Raw genomic sequence first — 5677 nt, 5'->3', positions numbered from 1 at the left:
AGGATGGAAAAAAAATTAAAAAGAATATCGAAAGACAGACTTTTCATCTGCAAACCTCTCTTAGCTAATTGTGCTCTCTCAGCATTTGCATGCAACAGCACTTCCTAGGGAAAAGCACAAGTGCAGTTGCCTTCAAAAGCCTTTTATTTTTCTTTGGTTTGTTTACTTGGTGGTCTGGATTGAGACCTCCTATGGGTCAGACCTGGCACAAAGACTATTCACTTGAATACCTATGATCTAAACATGCTTTACTCCATCTTCAGGTTTGCTTACCAGATCACTGACTGGTGGATCTGGTCTACACAAAAGGTTTAGTACTGTGTCTGTTGTTTTCCTTAGGGAAATAGCCCTTTCCTTCTTTAGCAGTGTAATCCTTCGGATCATTAGAATAGTGCAAATATTAATTGTTTAGAGGAATTAAACTGTCTGCAATAAAGTTGCAGTATAAAGTTTATTAATGATGATATTTCTGTGATGTTGTAAAGATACCTGAATTTGTGTACATGCAAGAGTTCAGTAATTCAAATAAACACAGACCGCTGTATGAACCTGGCTGAGTTTTCACATTTGCAAATTGTCATTTTCCTGTGATACAAGCTATCGATAAGAACAAGATTTTTCTAAGAAATCCGGAGACTGAATCATTTATTTTGGCTCCTTGAAGGGCTAAGTAATTTCTACAGTTTACATCAGTAAAAGTGCAACAACCCTTCTGAAAATTAGACCAATGCTTATTCAAGAGACTAGAATTAGCCTTTTGCACAGTATTATTTAATTTAAACTTATCTTCACTCCCTTTGTCCAAAGGCTAATGGAATACAGTTACACTAGGCTAGGAAAAATTTGATAATGTTGTAGGCAGCCTTACATTCAAAAATCCTTATTGTCAATTTTTCCCAGTAATTCTGTCAGTGACATGCTATTACATCTCTCAGTCATAATCAAATGAGATGAAAATCATTCTGAAAAGTAAATGTATTAGGAAACAACAAGGAGGTACGTATAAACACAAAGGTTGCAATGGCCCACAGTGCATGTACTAAAGCAAAGGTCTTCATTGCCTTACTATTGCAATGGTTGAGTTTAGGTCTCTTTTCACAGAAGTTGAAGGATGTTTTAAATTAGCATCAGCTACTGCATGACCAGGTTTCATTAAGAGATGGTTTCTACTGCACTTCAGCAAACTGAGTTGTGCCAATTCTGGGAAAAGTCCAATAGAAAGAAAATGGATGGGAATGAGAATTCATCTGGGTACCTCATATTAAACTTTTCCTCATTCTCCAGAACTCTTGTAGACAAATATATTTATATCCATTTCTGAACAAGATTTAGGCTACTAAGATATAACATGAAGGTATATGATGAGCACATTTAACCAGTGCAATGCTTTTACACCAATTTAAAAGTACTGCCCCCAAAATACAAAGCATTAACTAAATTAGTTCTCTACAATGAAATGATGGTTATGTTGGGATAATTTCTATATGTGTAGATAAGCCTTCCATAAATACTTTACTATGCATTTTTAAATTAAGTTTGAAAAGCTTCTATCACTTTTTGAAACATTAATATGAACATTTTTGAGAAAACAAAAGGAAAACAACAGAACAACAACAAAGAGAACTAAAGTAAAACCATTAAAAACCCCAAACATTAAAATTCTGACCCTCCCTCCCTAGGAGTTGATCTTATACATTACAGTTAAATATGTAAGCAACGCTCAGTTGTTTGCCTACAGATTACTGACATTGCTACAGGTTAAGACTGAGTTCTAAAGCTGTTTCTGTTACTAGTGAGTGCTTGCTTTCAACATTTTGAAGTGAAGATGTGAACAAACCTTTGAAAAGTGACTGAATATTTCAATGCCAATATATTTTGCATGTAAAATATAAAAATCTCTGTGTTGCATTTGAAATCTGATAAATATTTATTATCAATGCTGTTTGCTTTTAATCTGTTCAGGATATCATTCCTCTAGCTTTTTAGTACTTAAACAAAAATGGCATTTACATTACAATATTGCTTGCCAACAATCTCATTTTCTGGTTTAGTCAGCAGCCTTCATGGTTGATTAGTCTTTAATTATACAAATACCTACATATTTAAAAAGTTTTCTTTTTTCCATACTTTGAGCATGTAATTATTTTCTCTTGCATGCAATAACCTTTAATTTTAGGATTAAGCAACTGATTCTCTTTAGTATGGATGGATTTTTTCAAGTGTTAAAGCAAATTTGGTTATTGTATTATGAGTAGGAAAATTAACTTTAGGAAAACCTTTCATTAGTGCATTTGACAGCAGACTGAGCAGCTGACAGAAACTTCAAAATATTCAAAATACTTGAAAACAAAATAGATACCAAAACTGTGTCCTCTGAAATTAACAGCAATGCTTCTCCGAATTCAGTGAGTGAGTGACTAGGGCTATGCAATTCCTCTTTTCAATACTCCTTGCTTTTGTAGTATTAGTTTTACAGCAGTGCCCAGAAGCCCAATGCAAGATTGAAGTCTCATTGCATTATACAAAAAACAAAACAAAACAAAAACAAACAAACAAGAAAACACACAACCAAAAACCTGTAAAAGTTTGAAGTCTAAACAGATCAAATAATGGTGGGAGAATCAACAAAAGAACAAAAAGATGAAGTAACACGCCAGATAATGATAGAGCTGGGACAGCAGTCTGGCATTCTTGCCTCCAACAACCCAGTTATGAGAGAACATTGCTTCCTATGCAAATTATTTTTCAGAAGTAAATTCAATAATCAGAGGCATAACTTGATAATGAGATTAAAGCTAAATGTGCAGATTGTATGGAGTGGTGAAGAAATACATACCCTCCCCTCTCCTTTCTTCTCTGCAGTTTTCACTCATGAGAGCGTGGACTGCAGAGTTTGGGTCTACAGGACTGACATATGTTATCTCTATACCTGCTTGTACATTTGAAGTACCAGTGACTTCCCCCTAGACATACTCTTTGAATGTCTATAGGGAAAACATCAAGGATTTTTAGAATGGCTTGGTTTTTCCTCAAGTTTTGTTTATTTCTATATTTGTTTTACATGAACTGAAAATTCTGTCAGACATACATTTTGATTGCATTGAGAACACGTTTCACAGACAGAAGACAGTTAAAAAAAAAAAAAAAAAGGAGGTTGTAATTCTAGAAGTCAGGGAAGGAGAAGGGGGGAAACCTTCCTAATGGCATATTGAGCTTGCTCCTGTCTTATTTGTTAGCTGCGTGGAATCTGCCAACTTCCCTAGTAGAGTTAGTTCTCGTTATAAAGTGAAAAGTTGCAGAGGTAGTTTAGAAACATACTCAGCACCTTATTGCAGACTGGTGATCAGTGATACAATTTCAGCCTTTCACAATACTAGTCCTGTTTTCTGGTGTCTCTCTCCCAGTGGAAAAGGTCAGTAGGAATAAAGGCACTGTGGATAACAAAGACATTCCTTTTCTACACACTCCTCCTAAAAACATTTTACTTTTCCTCCTAAAAATCAGGCTTTGTCTCTGGGGAATTGCATGCTGTTGAAAGCTGTGCTTTCCGATGAGTACTGCGAATAAGATAGCCTCTTCCTTACTTGCCCCATCCTGGACCTTGATCCCAATACAACTCTACTCCACATTAGCTGCTCTCCCATGGCCCATGGAGCATCCATGTAGGCAGCTCCAGCTGGCACTCTGTGAGGTGTCCCCATGTTCCTGTGGAAAGGTTAAGAGGAAAACAGCCCTTTAGCATCTCCTGTCCCAGCTGCTGACACCAGTCCATAAGTAGAGCATTGCCTATGCTGGGAGAAGAGCAAGAAGAGACAGCACTCCAGTAGGGTTTGTCTGTCCAGCACGTTGCAAATGCAATTATAAGGTTACATGGTGAAGATCAAGACAGCATTAGCAACTAGCATTTTTTTGTATCACTCATTACAACATTCATTCAGAAACATCTTCTGGTATCAATTTACTGGCCATTGCTATGACAAATTATTGTTCTGTAGCATATATGCTGATGTTACTTGCATCCATATTTTTAGGCTTTTCTTTATAACATCTGTAATTTTGATAAGAGTCTAGGGTCTTCTCAGTTCTGATTGCTTCCCTGGTGTTATTTATAAGCATGTAAGTATTTCTTAACACATATATAAAGATATTGCAACAATGATTACTGCTTTAAAGAATCTCAGCTCTTTCAACATCCAAAATTCACCATCATCAATCTTTTATTAAAAAGACAATGTTAGCAATATGTGATTTGCTACTTTCATGTATCTATTTTTCTCCTCTGGAAACTCAGCATTGCCTTTCAGTCTCTTCCAAAAACATAAGCCAGCTTCACTCTCTAACTCTAGAGTTCTCATGGGATATTTAATCATGTCTAAGCTATCACAAGTAAGTCAAGTTCCTCTCCTGAAGGAAATTCTCCTAGTTTAAGATATATTTGCTGATGCAAATGATAAGCTGAAATATTGAAGGGTTTCAGCAAAAAAACCCTTGCATTTGAAAACAGTGAACCATTTCAGCAGATTTCAAATAATCACTGTGAATTAAAGTTTTCAATTTCTTTTGTTAAATCAATATTTTTAAGCAACTCAAGGTAATAAATTGTTTATATGCAACTTAAACTATTTTTAAACAAAGCTTATCTCCAGCTTTTTCAATTTTCCAGATCTAAAAGAGTATGGGATTTTTTTGGTTGATCGAGTTTTTGGGGGGCTGGAGGTATGTAAGACTTCATAGAATTACACATGCTTGAGAAAAAATGAACAAACAAACAAAAAAACCCAGAACATTTCTGATAAGTTGAAGTTACTATAATATTAAAATAAAAAATTCGTGTATTTGACAGGTTAGACAAAATTCTTTCTGAGACTCACAGTAACAGTGCTCATCTAGTTTCTTGTTCTCTTTCCTTTACTTCATTTCCATTCTCAGCTGGTGGCAAATATCTTCATTTCTTGATGTTGTCCTGGATCAGCAGCAAAAAAGACAGCGGTGCTTGTACACGACAGGTTGTCCTAAAAATCTTTCAGACTTCGCTTGTAGAAGGAGTATTTGAAATCTCACAGGAGATTTCTCTTCCAGATTAAAATTTTATAGTGGTGTCCCTCCAGACCCACAACCTGTCTCCTCCTACTGTGGATACAACCAGTGATTTATACATTAAAAAACAAATAAGTTTAGAATACGTAGTCTACTAGAAGTATATCATTTAAAAATAAATTTTTGGATCATTACATATTCAAGATATCAAGTCTGATTCTTTATTTCCTACCTGCAGGAACGTGTGTTCTCATGTGCTGCTACATACCTATTTGCTTAAGTTAGCCTTACTAACTCATACCTTAACCCACTAGGAGCTCTTAGAAATACTCATTTGCTGGCTTGTGATCGAGGTGGCAACCTCTGACCTTTCTTTTAATTTTCCAATTTCCACATAATTAATTGTTGGTTACTTCAAACAAATGTTAGTAGAGGAAGGCGGACAATGAAACAAGAAGGATTTGGAAAGCTCATGTTTCCAGCACAATCCCTTGGATAAAAGTGTAGGGTTTTTTTTGTTTCCCTAATTTGTTTCAAGTTGCAGCACTAAGGTCAGGCTAAGCCAAGAGAATGAATGGAATAAGCATCCTGATGGGCTGCCCGAAGCTGCCTGGTGTTACAGATCAGCATAAAACCAGCT

The 5677-nt window shown here is 35.7% G+C and overlaps 1 long non-coding RNA gene across 1 annotated transcript; it reads right to left on the bottom strand.

The window, feature by feature from the left end:
* LOC110394979 lies at window positions 3081-5361 on the bottom strand. The gene is made up of 3 exons (XR_002436079.1): window positions 5270-5361; window positions 4872-4963; window positions 3081-3705 (listed from the first exon to the last, which is right to left on the bottom strand). It is a non-coding gene; the product is annotated as an uncharacterized LOC110394979 (long non-coding RNA).

Source organism: Numida meleagris, chromosome 2 (genome assembly GCF_002078875.1).
Source record: "Numida meleagris isolate 19003 breed g44 Domestic line chromosome 2, NumMel1.0, whole genome shotgun sequence".
In the NCBI taxonomy this organism is placed as follows: domain Eukaryota; kingdom Metazoa; phylum Chordata; class Aves; order Galliformes; family Numididae; genus Numida; species Numida meleagris.
Note: the sequence above shows the minus strand (reverse complement) of the source record. Positions and strands in the feature narration are given on the sequence as shown.